Genomic DNA, 23391 nt, shown 5'->3' with positions numbered 1-23391 from the left:
CACATTTTCTTCATGTGGAGTGCAAGTAGGACTATCACTAGGTCAGCCCTGGCATTGCTGACCAGGGCAGTCCATTTCAAAAGCAGTTGGTATTACCATCTCCTGATGACCAGTGTCTTGTCCTCTGGAGAGGTCATCTTTTGCTGTCTGACTTCCTTCTGGCCCTAGATGTGGGCAACCTGGGCGGGTGTATTTCTCCAAAGTTGGGTCTCTGTACTGTGATGGATGGGTGCTTTTGAAAATGTCCTCTAGCTCTAGTGTAAAGCTTGGACAAGGTCCATATAGGTAGCATGGCTACCATAGAGCTGCCGGGAATCTAAGCAGAAGTTGATGGGTATGTCACTTTGAAGTGATAGGTAGTGGTTTCCCAATATAACATAGTTGGGGAGATAGTTATCATGACAAGAGGACATGTGGGTAAGACCTTCAGGGTGAGAAAGGCTGAGAACCCAAAGATGGTGGGCCAGGGTGACTGGATGATCACAACCGGGGACACAGCGGGGTGTGCTATATATGGGTGTAGGTGTCCCTCATGGGCCACGCAGGACTGAGCCTGGTTTACAGCTTTCACTTTCCACGGTTGTTGGGTGGAGGTGGGCAGGAGTGGAGCCTGAGCAATAACCCAAGCTACACGCCAGGGCCAGAGAGGCATACCCATGGCCAGTGGTACACACCTATTGCTCTGCAGGGTTGGTAGAGATTGGGGCCCCCACTATGTGTTGGACGCTCTGGGCACAGTGATCTGAGGGTCTTCTGGGGCTGAGTCCTTCTATCCCATGTGCCACTTAGGCAGCTTTCCTCTCCTGCTGCCTACTGGCTGTGCCTGCCATGCATTTGGAGGTGGGGTCCTTCACTCAGTACACAGCATTCATGAACCTCTGGTCTCTTGGATATTGTATCTGATTCCAGTTTGAGGATAGAAGGCATATCCCAGGGATGCAGCTAATGGCCAGGCAGGAAAGGTACTGAGGAAGGGTTCTTGGGATTAGGACAGATGAGAAGTTAGCAGCTAGGGGAGGGCCTGAAGTAGTGAGATCAAGGGTGTGGGCCCTGTCACAGGAGGACCTGAGATAGGTAGAGGCAGAGCAGGGCCCTCTCATGGAAGAGGGACAGGGTAAGGACCCATCATAGGAGGTTGTGAGGTAGTAAGTGGCTATGAGGTCTCTGTCAGAGGAGGATCTCAGTGAGTGAGCAGAGGAGACCCTGTTCTAGGGGGGTCTTGGGTCAAGTGGACAGGGAAAACTCCAGTCCTAGTGGGGGCCAGGAACTGGGGGAATGGCCCTTGTCTCACAGACTGCTATTCTGGGTTCTCTGGAGATGCTGTGGTGGCCATGTGGTTTGCGAGCTTGTTGTGCTATTGTGTGTACACCCACAGGGTGGTGGGCATGTATCTTTGATGGTTTTGTAGCCCCTGGATGGTGTGATCCATGTCCTATATCAAACTAGAGGACTGGTGGACCTTGAGAGTCACCAGTTGGCTTGGGGATTGCCCACTGATAAGATGGCCATGCTTTGTTGGTGGTCACCAGCTCCAAGAGCCTTTCTGTAGCAGTCCTGTCATGGGTCACTAGAGGCAGAAGGGAGCAGAGAACCTAGCATGCCATGGTAACAACATGGTTGTATTGATGGATGGGCGAGGTAGGAGGTGAGGTGCTGGGCACAGCATGCTGACAATGATCTCTGGTCACTTTTTAGGTATGCTGTGGCTGGCATCACATGGTATATCCATGGAGCTCACCTGAGTCTTACATCCCTGCAGAGAGCTCTTGGTCCATCTGCTGTCTGGGAGTGGGGATAGGATTGAGGAAAGCAGTTGGTCCTCAGGTATTTAGTTTGGGTAGGAGATACAGTCTCAGGCTGAGGCTCCAGCTGCCTCACCCAGCCCTCCAAGGGTTCTGTAAGCACTCTGCCTATCTGCACTGTAGGTCCTCACTACAGTGCCCCCAAGGCAACACTGGATGAACCCAGGTTTCCTGGTGAGAAGGTCGAGGGCAGAAAGTAAAGTGAGAGGCTCCTTGGAGTGGGGCCAACACACCTGTCAGAGGATGGAGGCTATAGTATAGGTGTGCAAGTCCTCCTCAGAGGGATGGACAGCGGGTGGGAGTACTGCCTCAAACAGATGCAATCTGTCTGTAACCTGATTCATTTCCTTTGAGTGCTCCTCTGAGAGGTATTGCTGGTGCTACCTGCTATCCCTCCTCTATCTGCTGCTCTTAGGCTCAGACCTGGCCCTGTCCCTCACCCCAGATGAGGAGGAGACAGGATTAAACTTGCAGTTCATGCTCTGGATGTTGGTGAGGATCCTGTTGTGAGGACTGGGGAGCATGAAGACTGCAGCCTCCCCACTGCTGTGGCATGTCGTGTGCAGTTACATTGTCACAGATAAAGTCCACAGTGAAGTTCAGAGCCTTGCCTTCTTTAGCCCTGACACTCTTTGATTTGTCGTTTATTCAGACACAGCTGTGAAGCATCTGAGGGGTACCATCATGATGGGAACACACATTGCCCTCCAGAGTGCCTGTCCATTGTAGGGAGGGAGGAGTGGAAGTACCCCTTACCTGGTGTGGTCAGATAAGGCCTCTCAGGGAGGCTATTCTGAGCCCTGACGGGTGAGGAGGAGCGTCTGTTACTGTGTGCTGATCCTAACGGATGAGGAGGAGCATCTGTTGCTGACTGTGTGCTGATTGTGATTCTTCCAGCCCTGCAGGCAGGTTTGCTGGGAAGTTCGCTTTCATGTTCTCATTGCTGCTTGCAGAGATAGTGTACTTAATTAAGCCTTGTGCTGTCAGAAGTAGGGGATGCCTGTCTTGTATTTTGCTGTATCCCTAGATCTGTCTGTCTGACACATGGAATGTATGTAGCACTTATTTACTGAATAGCATTGTGAGGAAATTGAACAAAGCAGTAAAGCTTAAACAAGTATTTCTTCCAACCCCTCTTTCACCTCTAGCCTGAAATACTTATCCCATAATAGCTATCTATATGTGCTCTTGGGAAACACACCTTCCGTAAATGGTTTGCAGATATTCACAGATGCACTTATTTTTTTACAGTCTCTTCTCTATCGTTGAAATCTTTATGTAAATTAATATTCCACATTGCTTCATGGTATTTCACTGTATCATATACTTTCAACTTTTGAAGTCCTTTTTCTTCTGAAGGACTCAGGTTGTTTATTTTTGTTAATGGCAATGTTAAAGCTAACTTTGTATGTATAAAATGAGAAAGCACTGAAGAGTTTTTTCAAATTGATGCAATAGCTATTTCATATTTATTAATAAGGATAAGTAAGATGGAAACTGGTTCAAGGAAGAATCCCTAGCTTAGAGGGACCAGCAGTTCTAGTGAGTTTTTCTGTCTGCAGACTTGGCCAGTAGCTGCAGGGTAGTTCTGCATCCTTCCTGACCAACCATATGAGGCATTTACATTGCTATAGTTTTAAATGCACAGTTGTAAAAATAGCTCAGAGACAATAACTGTAGGTTGAGATAGCCCAAAGAAGTAAGAGAAACAGGTGCCAAGGATTTTTGCTTGCTTATAAGCCTTTCACAGTTCTCCCTGAGAAGAACTTTTAAGAATTGTGTGATGGAAATGTCTGTGTCCATTTAACATGAAAGAGCAGTTGCCCTCCTACTTTAAGAAACCTAGAAGTATGCAAAATACATGCACTCATTTTTTTTTTCGAGGTAGAGTCTCACTCTCGTCCAGGCTGACTTGGAATTCACTATGTAGTCTCAGGGTGGCCTTGAACTCATGCGATCCTCCTACCTCTGCTTCCCGAGTGCTGGGATTAAAGGCGTGCGCCACCACGCCCGGCTACATGCGCTGATTTTTCACTCTACATGCCAGGAGGCCCAGGGCAGTGTTCCTTGCGGAAGAGACCAACTGAAGTAAGCCTTCTGTTTGCCCAGCTTGTAGCAAAAAGAATTTCCAGACCAGCACATATCAAGGTGAAATTTGCAATGTCAATCACCAAATAAAGGCAGGTAAATAAACAGGAAAGTAGTATGATTTAGGGTTAGCTTATCAACTTTGAAAAGTCTGCTTTTGGCTTTATTGGTTGTGGCTATTGTCTGATTTTTCTTTTCACTGTTTTTGCTTTTTTTTCCCTCTTGGTTGCTGATTTAACTTGTTCTTTTACATATAGTTCCTGAAGGTGCAAGACATTTAAAATGACCAATATCAGAAATTCAGCATGGAGTACTGTCACTAAAGAACCTATGGGAAGTAAAAGTAAAGAACATCACCAACCTTATGCCAACAAATTTGAAATTTTACATGAAATTAACATTTTAGGGGGGGCACAGTATCAGTGTTTACTCTGGAAGCAGTAAACAAGTTCAGCCCTGTGCTCATTAGATTAAAGTTTTGCTCATCACATTTCCCCTAAACGCTTCAGACCCAGATGGCTTCATTGGTGAGTTTAATCCAACATTTCAGCAAGAAGCAATAACAGTTTCACAGAAACTTTCCAAGAAGATTGAGTCACAGTTGATACTTCCTAACTCCTCCTGTGACCAGAACACTAATTATCCTAGCATCAAAAAGAGACTTTACATAATAAGAAAAACAGAGATCAGTGCAAAACTGAAAAAGATTCAGCAAATCAGAGATATAAACAGTGAAACACACACTCATGTACACACGTGAACAATACAGTTACACCTTAGTATTTATGGGGAGGGGCAGTTTATAGTCTGAAGCATAGCATAATAGCATAATATTTTCATGGAACCTTTCACATCCTCCCATGTGCTTTAACTCATCCCTGCATTACTCATAATATCTAAAAAAATGAGAGGATAGGGATGGAGGGGATGACTTAGCAGTTAAGGCGCTTGCCTGCAAAGCCAAAGGACCCAGGTTCCATTCCCTAGGACCGATGTCAGCCAGATGCACAAGGGGGCGCACACGTCTGGACTTCGTTTGCAGTGACTGGAGGCCCTGGCGTGCCCATTTTCTCTCTCTCTCTCTTGCTCTCTGTCTCTCACTGTCTTTAACTACATAAATAATAAAATTTAAAAATCATTATTATTAGTATTTTTTTTTTTTTTTAGGTTTCCGAGGTGGGATCTCACTCTCTAGTTCAGGCTGACCTGGAGTTCACTACGTAGTCTCAGAGTGGCCTAGAACACATGGCGATCCTCCTGCTCTACCTCCTGGGTGCTGGGATTAAAGGCGTGTGCCACCACGCCCGGCCTCTAAAAAATTATTTTAAAAAAATGAAAGATAATGTAAATAATTATCATATGATACTGCTCAGGAAATAATCACAAGAAAAGATCTATCTATTCAATACAAATGAAAAATTTCCCCCAAATATTTTCATTCTGTGATTGGCTGAGTCCATGAGTACACAAAATACAGAATCCAAGAAGTAGAGATGTCATGTGTATTGTCAGTGGATAATGACATAAGCATTCAAGGCTGTCTTGACATTTAAAAATCAATGACTGAAATTTACTATGTCCACTGATTGAAGAAAAACCACGTTTTTTGTTGTTGTTGTTGTTTTTTTTTTTTAAATTTTTATTAACATTTTCCATGATTATAAAATATATCCCATGGTAATTCCCTCCCTCCCCACCCCCACACTTTCCCGTTTGAAATTCCATTCTCAATCATATTACCTCCCCATTACAATCATTGTAATTACATATATACAATATCAACCTATTAAGTATCCTCCTCCCTTCCTTTCTCCACCCTTTATGTCTCCTTTTCAACTTACTGGCCTCTGCTACTAAGTATTTTCATTCTCACACAGAAGCCCAGTCATCTGTAGCTAGGATCCCCATATGAGAGAGAACATGTGGCGCTTGGCTTTCTGGGCCTGGGTTACCTGACTTAGTATAATACTTTCCAGGTCCATCCATTTTTCTGCAAATTTCATAACTTCATTTTTCTTTACCGCTGAGTAGAACTCCATTGTATAAATGTACCACATCTTCATTATCCACTCATCTGTTGAGGGACATCTAGGCTGGTTCCATTTCCCAGCTATTATAAATTGAGCAGCAATAAACATGGTTGAGCATGTACTTCTAAGGAAATGAGATGAGTCCTTTGGATATATGCCTAGGAGTGCTATAGCTGGGTCATATGGTAGATCAATCTCTAGTTGCTTTAGGAACCTCCACACTGTTTTCCACAATGGCTGGACCAGATTGCATTCCCACCAGCAGTGCAGAAGGGTTCCTTTTTTTCCACATCCCCGCCAACATTTATGATCATTTGTTTTCATGATGGTGGCCAATCTGACAGGAGTGAGATGGAATCTCAATGTAGTTTTAATCTGCATTTCCCTGATGACTAGTGACGTAGAACATTTTTTTAGGTGCTTATATGCCATTCGTATTTCTTCCTTTGAGAACTCTCTATTTAGCTCCTTAGCCCATTTTTTGATTGGCTTGTTTGATTCCTTATTGGTTAACTTTTTGAGTTCTTTGTATATCCTAGATATTAATCCTCTATCAGATATATAGCTGGCGAAGATTTTTTCCCATTCTGTAGGTTGCCTCTTTGCTTTTTTCACTGTGTCCTTTGCGGTGCAAAATCTTTGTAATTTCATTAGGTCCCAGTGGTTAATCTGTGGTTTTATTGCCTGAGCAATTGGGGTTGTATTCAGAAAGTCTTTGCCAAGACCAATATGTTGAAGGGTTTCCCCTACTTTTTCCACTAGCAGTTTCAAAGTTTCCGGTCTGATGTTAAGGTCTTTAATCCATTTGGACTTAATTGTTGTGCATGGCGAGAGAGAAGAATCTATTTTCATCCTTCTGCAGATATTTATCCAGTTTTCAAAACACCATTTGCTGAAGAGGCTGTCTCTTCTCCAATGAGAATTTTTGGCATTTTTATCGAATATCAGGTGGCTATAGCTACTTGGGCTTACATCTGGGTCCTCTATTCTGTTCCACTGATCTACATGTCTGTTTTTGTGCCAGTACCATGCTGTTTTTGTTACTATGGCTCTGTAGTATAGGTTAAAATCAGGTATGGTGATACCACCAGCCTCTTTTTTGTTGCTCAGTATTATTTTAGATATTCGAGGTTTTTTGTGATTCCAAATGAATTTTTGGATTGTTTTTTCTATTTCCATGAAGAAAGCCTTTGGAATTTTGATAGGGATTGCATTAAATGTGTAGATTGCTTTAGGTAAGATTGCCATTTTCACGATATTGATTCTTCCAAGCCAGGAACAAGGGATGTTTCTCCACTTTCTAGTGTCTTCTGCAATTTCTCGCTTGAGTGTTTTAAAGTACTCATTGTATAGATTCTTTACTTCCTTGGTTAGGTTTATTCCAAGGTATTTTATTTTTTTTGATGCAATTGTGAATGGGAGTGATTCTCTGATTTCATCCTCTGTGTGTTTGTTGTTAGCATATACGAAAGCTACTGATTTCTGTGTATTTATTTTATATCCTGCTACATTGCTGTAGGTTTTGATCAGCTCTAACAGCTTGCTAGTAGAGTCTTTAGGGTCCTTTAAGTATAGAATCATGTCATCTGCAAATAATGATAACTTGATTTCTTCCTTTCCAATTTGTATCCCTTTTATGTGTGTCTCTTGCCTTATTGCTATGTCTAAGACTTCCAAAACTATATTAAATAGAAGTGGAGACAGTGGACACCCTTGTCTAGTTCCTGATTTTAGTGGAAAAGCTTCCAGTTTTTCCCCATTTAGTAATATATTGGCTGTAGGCTTGTCATAAATAGCCTTTATTATATTGAGATATGTTCCTTCTATTCCCAGTCTCTGTAGGACTTTTATCATGAAGGGATGTTGGATTTTGTCAAATGCTTTCTCTGCATCTAATGAGATGATCATGTGATTTTTGTCCTTCAACCCATTTATGTAATGTATTACATTTATAGATTTGCGTATGTTGAACCATCCCTGCATCTCTGGGATAAAGCCTACTTGGTCAGGGTGAATGATCTTTTTGATATACTCTTGTATTCTGTTTGCCAATATTTTGTTGAGAATTTTTGCATCTATGTTCATGAGGGAGATTGGTCTGTAATTTTCTTTTTTTGTTCTATCTTTGCCTGGTTTTGGTATCAGGGTGATGCTGGCCTCATAGAAGGAGTTTGGTAGAATTCCTTCTTTTTCTATTTCCTGGAAAAGCTTAAGAAGCAATGGTGTTAGCTCTTCCTTAAAAGTCTGGTAAAATTCAGCAGTGAATCCATCCGGGCCTGGACTTTTTTTAGTTGGGAGATTATTGATAACTGCTCGGATCTCCATGTTTGTTATAGGTCTATTTAAGTGATTAATCTCATTTTGATTTAATTTAGGTAGGTCATACAGATCAAGGAAATCATCCATTTCTTTCAGATTTTCATACTTTGTGGAGTATATGCTTTTATAGTATGTCCCTATGATTTTTTGAATTTCTCTGGAATCTGTTGTGATGTTACCTTGTTCATCTCTGATTTTATTAATTTGTGTCTCTTCTCTCTTTCTTTTGGTCAGATTTGCTAAGGGTTTATCAATCTTGTTTATCCTTTCAAAGAACCAACTCTTTGTTTCATTAATTCTTTGGATTGTTCTTTTTGTTTCTATTTCATTAATTTCTGCCCTAATCTTTATTATTTCTTCCCGTCTACTACTTTTTGGTTTGCCTTGTTCTTCTTTTTCCAAGGCTTTAAGGCGAAGCATTAGGTCGTTTACTTGCGACCTTTCTAATTTCTTAATATAGGCACTTAAGGCTATAAATTTACCTCTTAGAACTGCCTTCATTGTGTCCCAGAGATTTTGGTATGTTGTGTTCTCATTATCATTTGACTCTATAAATTTTTTGATTTCCTTTTTGATTTCTTCATTGACCCACTCATCATTTAGTAGTGTATTGTTTAGTTTCCATGATTTTGTGTATGCTCTATAGCCTTTCTTGCTACTGATTTGTAGTTTAATTCCATTGTGGTCAGATAGAATGCAAGGAATTATTTCAAGTTTCCTGAATTTGTTAAGATTTGCTTTGTGTCCTAATATATGGTCTATTTTAGAGAATGTTCCATGTGCTGCTGAAAAGAATGTATATTCTGCAGCCTTTGGATGAAATGTCCTGTATATATCTGTTAGGTCCATTCCTTCTATGACCTCATTTAGTCCAGATGCCTCTCTGTTTATTCTTTCCCTGGATGACCTGTCAATTGATGAGAGTGGGGTGTTAAAGTCACCCACCACCACTGTGTTTGGTGTTATCTGTGACCTTAGTTCTAATAGTGTTTGTTTGACGAATTTGGGAGCCCCCATGTTAGGTGCATATATGTTTAGGATTGTAATGTCCTCCTGTTGGAGTGTGCCCTTAATCAATATAAAGTGACCTTCCTTATCTTTCTTGACTAACGTCGGACTAAAGTCTACCCTGTCTGATATTAGGATAGCAACCCCTGCTTGTTTTCTAGGCCCATTTGCTTGAAACACCGTCTTCCAACCTTTCACCCTAAGGTAATGTCTATCCTTTGTAGAAAGGTGAGTTTCTTGGAGACAACAAATTGTAGGATCCTGCTTTTTAACCCAGTCTGCAAATCTATGTCTTTTCGTTGGGGCATTGAGACCGTTGATATTAAGAGATATTATTGAAAGGTGTGTATTTATGTTTGCAATTTGTGTGTGTGTGTGTGTGTGTGTTACTTGTTCTACCTGTGCTCTCTTCTGTTAACTGATATTTGAGTATAGCTGGTTTTTTCTAGGTTCCTTATATGTGTGCTTTTCCTTTTGTTCAGCATGGAGGATTCTATCAAGTATTTTCTGTAGAGCTGGTTTTGTCTTCAGATACTCCTTTAACCTGCTTTTGTCATGGAATGTCTTTATTTCTCCATCTATTTGGATGGATAACTTTGCAGGATAAAGTAACCTTGGTTGACAGTTGTTATCTTTCAGAACTTGGAATATATCACTCCAAGCCCTTCTGGCTTTAAAAGTTTGTGTTGAATAATCTGCTGTAATCCTGATGGGCTTGCTTTTGTAGGTAACTTGATTTTTCTCTCTAACTGCTTTCAATATTTTTTCTTTGGTTTGTGTGTTTGGAAGTTTGAGTATAATGTGGCGAGGAGAGTTTCTTTCTGGGTTTTGTCTGGCTGGGGTTCTAAAGGCTTCCTGTATCTGTATTGGCACCTCTTTCCCAATTTGGGGAAAATTTTCCTCTATGATTTTGTTGAAGATGCCTACTATGCCTCTGGAGTGGAGTTCTTCTCCTTCTACTATGCCCTGAATTCTTATATTGGATCTTTTCATAGTGTCCCGAATATCTTGAAATTCCCACTCATACTTTTCTATAAGTTTGTCTTTCTCTTTGTTGGACTGCATTAGGTCTGCCACCTGATCTTCTAGCTTAGATATTCTGTCCTCTCCCTCATCCATCCTACTGGTGAGATTTTCTACAGAGTTTTTTATTTCATTAACTGTGTTCTTCATTGCTAGTAATTCTGACTGGTTTTTCTTTATTATTTCTATTTCCCTATTTATGTCTTGTATTGCCTTCTTTATTTCATTAAATTGGTGTCCTGCCTCTTCTTTGATTCCTTTGATTTCCTCTTTGATTTCCTCTTTGATTTCTTCTTTGATTGTTTTCATGTGTTCTTTGACCTCTTTGAACATATTTATAATTATTCTTTTGAACTCTTTCTCAGGCATTTCCTCTAACTCTTTCTCACTGGAGGACATTTCTGATGCATTAATACTTTTAGGTGGATTTATATCGTCTTGCTTTTTAGTGTTTCTTGTGTTATAATGTATATATTTTTGCATCTTGGATTAAGTTAATGCTTGGATTTTCTAGCTAGCTGTGTATTCTTAGCTGTATCAATTGATTTGATGTAATATATTTTCAGGGTAGGACCTTAAGGTATTAGGTGTGGCTCTTAAGACTCTCAGAGTATCTACAAAGATGTTCTTAGGGGTTGAGTTTCCCTGCTATAGGAGTATTCAAGCAGGCTGAGTGGAATAAAATACTGGTTGATTCTAAAATTTAACTAATCACTGTACACATTCAATCAAAAATAGCCCCGAGTATGTATGCAAGAGTAGTTATTATAATGATCAGATCCTCTATCAACAAAGAGGTTTAGATTTCTGGTCTGTTGAGGTATCCAAGTCAGCTTGTGACCAAGTGAGACCCTTCCCTGGTGCAATCCCAGTTACCTTGGGTGATTGTGGTCTCAGTCAAGTTGCTGCCTGGGTCGTCGGGCTGCTGTTCTGATTTCTGGAGCTGGGCACTTGCATTTCCTACGGGGCAAACTGAGCCGCTGCTGCTGCCCCGAAGCCACTGCTGCGGGATCTGCCGCCGCTGCCGCTCCTGGGTCCGCTGCTGTTGGGGCCACTGGTACCGGTGCTGGAGCCGCTGAAGTTGCTGCCGAACTCTGCTCCTGCTTGGGTCCCGCTGTCAGCCCAAGTTGGCGTGGCCGGGTCCCGGGCCGCTGCTGTGTTCGCTGGAGCTGGGTTCAGGTGGTGGGGGAGGGGAGGGAGCCGGGGCTGCTCTGGTTGTATCGCTGTTCCACGTGTGCTTCTACCTCGCGGTCTGCTCTTCCCTCCGGTGCTCGCTGCCGCTCTCCCCTCACGTTTCCCGAGTTGCGGAGAGCGCAGTGTGGGGGGAAAATCCCGCACCTGGCTTGTCCTGCGTCTCGAGCCGAGAGTCCAGCGGCTTTCTGCCGCTCCGCGGCTGCGGCGGGTGGCCGAGCCACCCCGGAGCCGCTGTTCCCGCCTGTGCAGGCTCTGGATGCTCTGGAACTCTTCTACTTCTCCGCTGCCGCCTCAATTTCCTATACACCTCACTTTTTAGTAAAAGTGTGTATTTTGCTGAGTTTTTTTGGTCTTTTCCCCCCCTAGGCTGCTTTGGCGTGGTGCCTACGCCGCCATCTTAACCGGAAGTCTGTTGTTTTGTTTTTTGAGGTAGGGTCTCACACTAGCCCAGGCTGACCTGGAACTCACTCTGTAGTCCTAGGCTAGTCTAGAACTCATGGTGAACCTTCTACCTCTGCCTTCCAAGTGCTGGGACTAAAGGTCCACCATGATGCCCAGCTGAAAAACCATGTTTGTCTCAATAGTGTAACAGAAAATGTATCCCACTTATGCCTTATTAATTTATTTTTCTCATTGATGGAATGTTCCAAATCTTCCATCTTGTCTTCAAGCTCAGATATTCTGTCCTCTCCTTGATCCATTATACATGTGAGGCTTTATATACTTGGAGTTTTTAAAATTTGATTTACTGTGTTTTTCATTTTTAGTATTTCAAATTTTTTTTTAAGTATTTCTGTTTCCTTACTCATATCTTGTATTGATGTTCTTATTTTGTTTAGCTGATTTCCTGTGTTTTCTTGGAATTCCTTTAGGAGTTTGTTTTCTTCAATTCCTTTGATTTCTTGGAACATACTTATAATCATTCTTTTGAGTTCTCTGTCTGTATTTTGTCTAATTCATTTTTACCAAAGGTCATAACTATGAATTTTGGAGGGGTTATATTGCCTACATTTTTTTGGTTTCCTTTTTTATAAAAATTTGATTTATTTATGTGAGAGAGAGAGACAGACAGACTGCACATGAGAGAGAGAATGAGCACACCAGGGCCTCTAGCCACTGCAAATGAACTCCAGTCGCATGTGCCACCTTGTCCATCTGGCTTTATGTGGGTACTGGAGAATCAAACTTGGATCCTTAGGCTTTGTAGGCAAGTACCTTAATTGTTGAGCCATCTCTCTAGGTCATGTGTTTCTGTTTTTAAAAAAAATTTTATTTGTAAGCTGCTGGTGGGGGTAGAGAAAATATGAATGAATGAATAAGAATAAGCATGCCAGGGCCTAGTGCCATTGCAAATGAACTCTAGACACATGCACCACTTTGTGCATCTGACTTTATGTGGGTACTGGGGAATCAACCCCAGATCATCAGGCTTTGCCAGCAATGCCTTTATCCAGGGAACCGTTCCAGCCTGTGTTTCTTACGTTACTGTGTTGAGATGTTCACTTCCTAGGTTCTTTTGTTACTTGGATTTTCAGTTGTTTTATCAACTGTATTCTTAGATATGCAGATCTGAAGTTCTGTCTTCAGGGTAGGAGCCCAGGGTGTCAGGTGTGGCCTCTATGTTACTCCCAAAGTGGAATAGAAGTGACCCAAGCTGGTGGGTAAACCTGCTACGTGAATGTCCTAGGAGTGAGCTAACTAACAACAATGGTCCTTCTCCCCCCCCTCCCCGAGGTAGGATCTTGCTCTAACTCAGGTTGACCTGGAATTCACTACATAGTCTCAGGATGGCCTTGAACTCACAAGGGTCCTCCTACCTCTGCCTCCTGAGTGCTGGATTAAAGGGGTGTGCCACCAACAACAATGGTGTTTTTGGCTTAAATAATTGGTGGGTAAATGAGTAAGGCTTTTGGGGTGAGTTTCTATAATACCTACGTTGCTTTGTGAAGCTTGTTCCCTTTTGGCTCAGCTGGCTGGGTCAGAAGTTTGGATCAGTTGCTCTGGGTGCTGTGAGGAAGAGACGAATGGGATCCCTTGGTCCCTTGGTGTTCCTGGTGCTGGCCTGTGAGGGAAGGTTGGCCCGGAATGCTATCTGGAGGTACTCTGAAGTTGCTAGGTTGGTCCCAGTTGTTCTCTACTATGGGTTATTTTGATTTTTTTGCAGGGCTGGTACCAGTAGGAGAGACCATTCTCTGTAGTTTCCAAGGCTCTTGCTGGCTCAGGCATGGCAAGGTGTAAAAGCACTTCCAGGCAGCACTCCCTCTATATAATTGAACTCTGATTTTATAGAGGAGCATGGGAACTCCAAAACAATGTCAGTGAAAGGTCTCACCCCAGCATGGATAACAACTTCCCTATGGCTGGATAGGTAGAGCTCTTGACAAAAATCCTATATTTGATAAAAACTTGTACCAAACTTAAGAACAGCAAAGAACTTCCTTAGTCTATAGAGAGCATCTGCAAAGCCCACAGATCACAGTGCCTCTGATAGTGAAAGATGTGATCATCTTCACGTGAAGGCTGGTGCAAGACAAGGTGCCTGGTCTTGGCTCTCCTGTTCATTACGGTGTCAAAGGGTAACTACAATGAAGCCTGACAGGAAATGAGGAAGAAAAAATCTGCAATGGCAGGAGACATGACTGACCATCCAGAAAGTTGTGAGTATCTGCAAAAGCTTCAGCTGTTAGTACTGAATAAATTTATTTAGTTTTCAACATGCAAGAAAGGTGTGAAATCTTTGTTTTTTTGAGGTAGAGTCACACTCTGGCCCAGGCTTAACTGGAATTCACTCTGTAGTCTGGGGGTGGCCTGGAACTCACGGCGATCCTCCTTCCTCTGCCTTCCGAGTGCTGGGATTAAAGGCATGTGTTACCACACCCAGCTTTTTAAAAAAATAAATACTTATATATGCTAGAGAGAGGGAGGGAGGGAGAGAATGGGTGCACCAGAGCCTCTAGCTGCTGTAAATGAACTCCAGACACATGTGCCGCCATATGCATCTGGCTTTTGTGGGATTTGGGGAAACAAACCTTGGGTTCTTAGGCTTTACAGGCAAGCTCCTTAACTGCTAAGCCATTTCTCCAGCCCAGAGTCATCTTTTTTATTGGATATAAACCATTTTAAACTTAAGAAATAGCATTAACATTACAATGGAAAGTCTGAATAAAATCTAATGAGCCATATAAGTATCTGTGGATATGACACTATGAAATACAATTGAAAAATCAAAGCTGGGCGTGGTGGCACATGCCTTTAATCCTAGCACTCGGGAGGTAGAGGTAGGAGGATCGCCATGAGTTTGAGGCCACCCTGAGACTACATAGTGAATTCCAGGTTAGCCTGGCCCAGAGTGAGACCCTACCTCGAAAAAAAAAAAAAAAAAGAAAGAAAGAAAAAAGAAAAATCAGATGACACAAAGAATTTGAGAGGTAACATGATCATGGGTTATATGATTCAGTTAGTTAACATGTTAATTCTCTATCATCTGCTATATTAGTTTAATGCCATTCAACAATTTGAGCATATGACAGATGTGTGGTGCAGGCCTATAATCCTTATACTTAGGAGGCTCACAAGTTTGACACCAGCCTAGGCTACATGATGAGACTCAGTCTTTCAAAAAAGTCTCAGCAGAATTTTTTGGTAGAACTATATATGCAATATGATTCTAAAACATAGGGGCAAAATGAGTCAAAATCAAAACCTCAAACTATACAAATAAGATTTGGGGATGCATGCTTGGATTTCAAAACATGCTTCTAAAGCTACAGTAGTCAAGGGCTGGAGAGGTGGCTTAGTGGTTAAGTGCTTGCCTGTGAAGCCTAAGGACCCTGGTTCGAGGCTCGATTTCCCAGGACCCACATAAGGCAGGTGCACAAGGGGGCACATGCATCTGGAGTTCGTTTGCAGTGGCTGGCACACCCATTCTCTCTCTCTACCTCTTTCTTTCTCTGTTGCTCTCAAATAAATACAAATGAAACAAAAATTTTTTTTTAAAGCTACAGCTGTCAAGATGAGTGCTTCTGAAAAATGCATAGAGGTACAAATGTGTATGACAGCAAGATGGAAAACAGGCCCACACACATGGCTGAGTGACCAACAGTAGTGCAAGCCCAACCCACTGCAGAGGGGCTGAACCAACAGATACTCTGGCACGACTTCCATGTGCAGTAAAGTCCATAGTTATGAAAATTGATTCAACATGGATAATAGAGCTAAACATAAAATTTAAAACCTGAAACTCCTATAAGGAAATAACAACAATAAGAAACTTATGGCCCTGGATTAGCAAAGGTCTTATGCCTCTCACCAAAAGTATAACTCATGAAGAAAAGCTGATAAATCAGACTTTATCATGATGAACTTTCTTCATGAAACAGTGCTGCAAGAATGAAAATAAATTACAGATTGGGAGCTGTTGTAGTTTAAATCTGAAGTGTTCTCCAAAAGACTCATGTGTCAGTTTATGAGCTTATGGCAAGTGATGAGAGATCCCTTTCTTTTTCTGAGGGCAGGGGAATGCCCTGGCTGGGGTCACACGGAGCTGTAGTGAGATTGGTCCCTAGTTTGGAGCAGGGGTCCTAGATTGAGTTATATTAAGTTTGGGGAAGCCTGGGAGCCTCTTGGGTTTTCTCACAGAAGGACTGCCTTTGTTTGTTTGTTTTTGGTTTTCAAGGTAGGGTCTCACTCTGAGCCAGGCTGACCTTGAATTCACTATGTAGTCTCAGGGTGGCCTTGAACTCTCAGCAATCCTCCTACCTCTGCCTCCTGAGTGCTGGGATTAAAGGCGTGTGCCACCACGGCCGGCTAGGACTGCGTTTTTGAGGTCTGTGTGTGCAGCCTTTGCCATGCCCGAGTGTTTTAACCTGAGATAAAATTTGTACATGGTTAAAGCACTGGCTTTTCGTTCCCATTGTTAGGGTTCTCCAAGTATACACCTTTGTGGTGCTGGCTCCAGGCTGTGGCCTTCATGGCCCCCTTCCCATGGGCCACCCTCAGGTCATGGCCTATTCAGGATATTCATGACTGGGCACAGCAGAGGCTCTCAGTCATACATATCTTCCTTCTTTCACCTGCCAGAACCTGTTTGTTTCTGTCCCTGTACATGTGGCATAGATTCTATGATTTGACTGTTGGTGGCATCTGGGCTGCCTCTAGGCCCCCTCTGACCAGAGTCACCTGGGCGGGTGTGCCATCCTTTGTGGACACACATGCTCATGGCTCTCAGTCCACTCCAGGAAAGGTGGCTGACTGGCTGTAGGTCGACGGGTGGCACGAGCTGTAAGAAGCTGCTTAAATGAAGGTGCATGCTCCATCAATGGGAGAATCTATGAGTGTTATTATGGTCAGTCAGGCCTGCCCCCTGAAGCTGTATAGGGGAGCAGCAGCTAGGCAGGAACACCCAAGGGAGAGGTGCATACCCAAAGCAGAAGTTGACACCCAAGGGAGCAACACCCAGGCAAGGATGCCTGAGGGAGCAGCACCCAGGCACATAAGGGAAAAGCAGCCGAGTCTTCCAGGCTCACAGGCAGCTTTCTGTCCTGAGGGATCTCTGTTGTCTGCATTTCAGATCCTTTCTGGTTAGTTAGGATTTTCATAAGATAGTGTTGCAGTCCGGTTCGCATTGCTGGTAGAAATCACCCAAGAGTAGCTTCTGGAAAAAAGACATTTATTTTGGCTTACAGGCTCGAGGGGAAGCTCCACGATGGCAGGGTAAAACGATGGCATGAGCAGAGGGTGGACAACACCCCCTGGCCAACAGAAGGTGGACCACAGCAACAGGATGGTGTGCCAAACACTGGCATGGGGAAACTGGCTATAAAGCCCATAAGCCCGCCCCCAACAATACACTCCCTCCAGGATGCATTAATTCCCAAATATCCATCAGCTGGAAACCTAGCAGTCAGAACACCTAAGTTTATGGGGGACACCTGAATCAAACCACCACAGATAGAAACATTTGTAATCTTCTCCCTGCATTGTGTTCTTCTGAGCCGATGTGTTGAAATCTAACCCATCATAATGACACTAGAAGTGCGGCCTGTGGGGTGATGAGATGTAAGTAAGTCTTGAGAATGGGCTCATGATGAAAGTAGTGCTTATAAAAGAAGAGACAGCAGGGTTTTCTCCTCAACACATGAAGGTACACAGCAAAAGCAATGTGTGGAAGCCAGACAGGGGACTCACCAACACCAAATAGACTGACACCTTGCCCTTGCACTTCTGTCTTCACAACGGGAGAATGTTTGTATTAGGCTGTCCTTTCTGCAGCATTGTATTTCAGCCCAAGGCAGAGGTGTATGGATGTTCTTTGTGCTGCCAGGAGGCCCATAGGGATGCTGAGGTGGAGTAACTTCTGGCTCAGAACTGTCCCAAGGGGCTCAACCCTACTTGCTGTGTGTGTGGAACTGGAGTCAGCCCAGTTTGAGTGCTGGGTGCCATGTTATTGAAGGCTGCAGCTGTCCCCCATAGAAGTACGGACCCCATATATCCTTGTTTACTCTGACCTGCCCTTCCATTCCTTGATGATGGGGGATGGCAGGATGGTGGATAGATGAAATGAAGGTAGAAGGAAGCATGTTCTAGGAGCAGCAGTGGTGACAGCAGTAAATGCAGGTTGTTGGGGGTTGGAACTGGGAGTGCAGGGGGTAGGAGGAGCTCCTAGAGGAGGCCATGGGCCTCTGCACTTGTGGAGAGCTTGGTCTTCATTTTGGAACAGCACAGGGTAGGGGTGCTATGTTCAGATCTGTGATGACTGTAGGTTGGAATAGAAAGCAGGCTTGAGGGGCTGCCAGCCATAGAGCATTCTGGAGGTGCCCTGGCTAGCATGGCCCCATCCCTCAGGCAGTGTGACTGTCAGGTGTGGTGGGAAGTCAGTGGTGACAGTTGTGTTCATCTGATTTGGAGATACTATTATTATTGCTATTGATCTAATGTAGTCACCATGGTTGGCAGGTGTGCTTGTATTTTTATTTGAGATGGAGGTCTTGCCCCGTTACCCAGGCTGATTTTGAACTTGTGAACTCAATCTTGCTTATGCCTTCCCAGTAGTTAAGTCTATAGGCACCACCATGTCACCTGGCTCTGACAAACAATCTTAAATATGCTTTTGGTGAAGGAAATTGTAGGTAGCCAAGCATGTGTATGTACTTCTGTAAAACTAATCTTCAGTGTAAAACCCAGAAAGCAAAATTTCTGCCAACTGTGTCTTAGCATCCATGAAGGCAGTGTGACCTTGCCTGCCTGCTGAGGCTACGTTTCTGCTCTGAACAATCTGTTGGCACAGACTGGGGTGCAGGCCGTTTCTTGCCCACCAGGAAGAGGCTGCTTAGCCTGGCTGCAAGCCCATCACAGGCCCTAGAATCTGTCAGGGAGAGTTCCATCCTCACACCAGCCCCTCCTTGCTATATGCCACTAAGCAAGCTTTGTAACTGTTCTGTGCCTCTGTGTCCTGAGGGTAATGGTACCCATACCCAACTGAATCATTGTGAATAAGGTGCCCATGAATCCTTCTGTCTTGTATGTTATTGGAACACAAAGTGCTTCCTCATCCACAGGGACAGGGCAGCCTTTGGCCTGTCCTCCTCAGTCTTTATTGCTCCCTGGGCCCTGGGACCTTTGGAATGAACCATAGCTCTGCATGGAGAAGCCTTTCTCAAGCTCTAGGTAGTTGAAGGAAATATAGAGGTAAAGACATAGGTCTGACTTAGAGGAGCTGACTGAGTTTTTCCCAAGGCTCTGAAAGTGTTAGTGTTATTAAAAGTAAGATTGAAGCCAGGCGTGGTGGCGCACGCCTTTAATCCCAGCATTTGGGAGGCAGATGTAGGAGGATCACTGTGAGTTCAAGACCACCCTGAGACTCCATAATGAATTTCAGGTCAGCCTGAGCTAGAGTGAGACCCTACCTAGAAAAACCAAAATAAATAAATAAATAAAATAAAATAAAGTAAGAATGAGCATATACTGAAAAGACAACAGGCTGCCTTAAAATGTTCAGAGTCTTTCTGAAGGAAGGAGGGTGTGTCAGCATACAGTAGTTAGCCTTCCATGGCCTGTCTTCTGTCCATGTAGAAATACTATGTATGGACATACATAATTTCAAGCTTTCTAGGACTGTATCTTAAAAAATACAAAGAAATGGCAAAATTGACCTTACTAATATATTGCATTTAACTGAGTATTCTAGAATGTTATTTCAACATGTGATCAATATAGCTATTAATGAAATAGCTTATATATTTTTGCTGCCATGGGAATGAGGTGTATTTTATACTTAGAGCACACCTGGTTAGAACAGATAGGCCCAGGAGGAAGGAGTTGGCTGCTAAATGTCTCAGGTGTGGTCCTTCTCCTTTGTAATCCAAGTAGTGCTGCAGTTCCCATTGTCTGCCTCTCATGTGGAGAGTTGTGTCCATGAGGCTGCTGATACAGTAGTATGGGGCATATCCAGGGTTATGTGTGGACAACACCCTTGTGGAAAAAATATGGTGGGACACCCCAGGAGTCTCCTGCTTGCTCTTGCACTCCTCTCAAGGGATCTCCTGAAACATAGACCCTCAGATGTACATGGACACCCAGCCCAGCTGTGTTATGCTCCAGAGAGCCGGAGTGTCTTGCTAACATGAGTATCTGCACTCAAGGACTGCATAGCCACTTGGTGGTGTGACCATGAGCTGAATGAGAAAAGAGCTTCAGAGAAACTATTTCACAAGAACTAGCAGACAGTGGTGTCACCTTCATCTGTATGGAAAAGATTGGTGATAAGGAGACAAGTGACTTCTAGGTTATATTCTTTTATGTTTGCTGCTTCCTTAACTCTCTCAACATTTTTAAAGTCCGTTGTGGCCCATAAGTGAGTGCTCTGGTCTTTAACATGTTGGGTGTCCCTGAGTCAGTGCATGTGTCCTTAAGGTTCAGTATTCTGGGTGCTCCTGGGCTGTAGTGTATGGGTACCCATGGGCTGCAGCATGTTTTGTGTCCCTGGGCTACAACATGTGGATTCCCCTGTGCTTTGAGGCTGTGCTCATCCATTCATTTTCTTCACAAGTTCTATGATATGGGGCTGGATAGATGGCTTATTGGTTAAGGCGCTTGCCTTCAAAGCCAAAGGTCCCAGGTTTGATTCCCCAATACTCAGGTAAGCCAGATGCACAAGATGATGCATGCATCTAGAGTTCGTTCACAGTGGCTGGAGGTCCTGGCACACCCATTTTCTTCCTTCCTCCCTCCCCCTTTCTTAAATGAATAAATGAATGAATAAATAAATACAGATATTTTAAAATGAAGTTCTATGATGTGGTTACTCTGTCCATACTCCACTTTACAGTTGAGAAAACTGATGTTTCAAGTGATTGAGAGATTGCATCTCTCAATGACTAAGCCATGGTCAGGCTGGGAGCCCTGTCACTGTCACCCTAAAGCCATGCTTTCGAAGAGTGGCAAGAACGAGGGGCAAGTAGGAGGGTCTGTGGATAGAGAGGAGGCAAGGAGACACCATCTCGGGGAAGGGCTGGTGGATTTTCTTGAAGCTGGTTAGGGGTATTGTCATTAGGGCCTTGTACAGGTTCCTTCTGACCCTGCAGTGGATCAGAACAAGGGGAGACTGGAAGACTAGGACAGAGTTAGCCTCCCTCCACAGCACAGCCTGGTTGTTTGCTGTGCTAGTAAAGAACCAGCAGAGTAGCCGGATGTGGTGGTGCACACCTTTAATCCCAGCCCTTGGGAGGCAGAGGTAGTAGGATTGCTGTGAGTTCGAGGCCACCCCGAGACTGCATAGTGAATTCCAGGTCAGCCTGCGCTAGAGTGAGATACTACCTCGAAAAACCAAAATTTAAAAAAAGAAAAGAAACAGCAGAGTATTTGTATGATCAGGCAGTGAACCACAAAGATACAGAGAAAGGTGACCTGAACAACTTAGCCAAGGGCTCTGGGAAACCTTTTCAGAGAACTAAGAGCTGTACCATGATTCTGACTAGCTCAGAGGCAAGGTAGGAAGAGATGGGGCCCAGGTGGATTCCTGAAGATCCAGGTTCAGAAAGTGCTGATGGGACCAGGGTGGGCCTGTGAGGTAGAGGTTAAGGAAGGTGGGGAGGGTACAGGACAGCTGTGATGGGGACCAGATTAGTTAGGGCCTGAGGGGTTGGAAGTCCTTTGAGGTTCTAGATCCAACATAAGAGGCTCCCCTTCTACTGCATATTCTTGCCCTGGATGAGCTAGAAATGAGCAGAGAGAGGAGGGCCCTTGTCTGTGTGGTGGGTGGCTTCCTGAGGGGTGCCTGAAGGTGCCCTTTGCTTCTCTGGCTGTACTTTCAATGCTGCAGCTACCTGCTAGCCTCCTAGGTCACTTGGGAAGATGGACAAACCACTCAGGCAGGTAGAGGCCCCAGAGCACTGCCGGCACTTCTCAACTGGGGGAAAGCTCTCCTTTCCACCCGGCTTAGAGATCTGTGAGAACCCAAGGACTAAACCCAGCTTCACAGTTGCCTTGGCTGTCATGCTTCCGTCATAGGCTGTAGGCCTTCTCTCTACCACCAAAGGAGCTGCTGGTGACTTTAGAACTATTTGCCTTGTGAAGAAGCTCAAGCCAGCCATGCTGCCTCCCCATGAGATTCTGGAAACTTGCAATGTCTGGTGAAGGCAGTGAGAAACCACAGCTGGCCCAGTGCTGGGCGTGGACTTGAGAGAGGCCATCTGATGTGGCCCATCAGGAGCTGTGTCTAGTGAATCCCAAACTCGGGTGCCATCACCCGAGTGTGGGGAGCCTCTTGTAGCTCAGCCCATTCCAATAGAGAAGAGCCCATGCCTGAGGCAAAATGCAGCTGGGTTTTAAAGCTCAGTATTGGTAGTGGGGATAGTGAATTCCTGTGTCCTTTTCTGTCCCTTCTTCTGGTGTTCAGGCTCCCTTGGTGTGGCTTGCAGGATGTAATTCCTTTTTAGGTCACCAGTACTCCTCTTGGAGGAAGCCTAACAAGGCCTGGCTATTGCTATTTTAACTCTGTTCTTGGCATTGTACAGGCTTGGTGGCTGTAGGCCCACAGTGAGGGCTTCCAGGGAGCTGATTGTGGCATTATGCTCAGGTGTCTGCATAGTGACACCAGTGGAGAAGCTGCTTGTTAATAGGCCAATCTGTGTATGTGTATGTAAGTTTTTGTGTACTTTCTAGCCAAAATTTCTAATCTACTCTTCTACAAGATAGTATTTTTGAGCCCTCTGTGAATGTACTAGAATTTGTGCAGTGGCTGCAGTTTTATCTTTAAGCTACAAGCAATTCATTTTGTGCTGGGGAAGATTGGCTACTTCCTTTGTTAGGTAGGACAGGTGCTGAGTGTAGAGCCCACACAGGAAACAGAAGCACCTTGTGGATAGTGGGCATTTTCTTTGTGGTGTTTCTGGCCAGCAGTGCCTCAATGTGCTGTACAATACCTTCTGCCAGGCAGCTACTATGCCTGAATGGCTCCTTGCCCAGGGTCTTAAAGGGCACAAAGTTCCTGTCCTGTAGCTGCTGAGAAGGCTCTGAGTGCAGTCCCCAATCCTCCCTGGTTCTGAGTGGGGAACCAGCGAAGGGACATGGTAGTCCTGTGTCCATATGCTGCATCTCCCTGGTCCCTACTGCAGTTGTTGGCATGATGGTGTTAAACCAATGCCATCTGCTGGTCTGTGTTGGGTGCCTGGTGCTTGCATTCTCATCAGTACCTCACAGCCACTGTGTAAAGATGGAAAACACTGAAATGGCATGAGGTCTGTATAGCAGGTGGCAGAGCAAGAATCTCAGCCTGCTCTGCTTCTTCAAGAATCCTCACTCCTACCTTGTTGACCCCATCCCTTTTTCAGTGGCAAGCTGCAGGTGGCACACCCATTGGAGTTTACTGAAGTGCTCAGGAGATGGTGGGCCAGTCATTTTGATACAGCCATTATTAAGAATCAAATTAT

The 23391-nt window shown here is 44.1% G+C and overlaps 1 protein-coding gene across 2 annotated transcripts in view; it reads left to right on the top strand.

Moving 5' to 3' along the window:
* Inpp5a (inositol polyphosphate-5-phosphatase A) overlaps positions 1-23391 on the top strand; it is a 198750-nt gene that overhangs the window by 54458 nt on the left and 120901 nt on the right. The window lies entirely within an intron of this gene.

Source organism: Jaculus jaculus, chromosome 1, assembly GCF_020740685.1.
Source record: "Jaculus jaculus isolate mJacJac1 chromosome 1, mJacJac1.mat.Y.cur, whole genome shotgun sequence".
Lineage (NCBI taxonomy): Eukaryota > Metazoa > Chordata > Mammalia > Rodentia > Dipodidae > Jaculus > Jaculus jaculus.
This window is presented reverse-complemented; position numbering and strand designations above follow the sequence as displayed.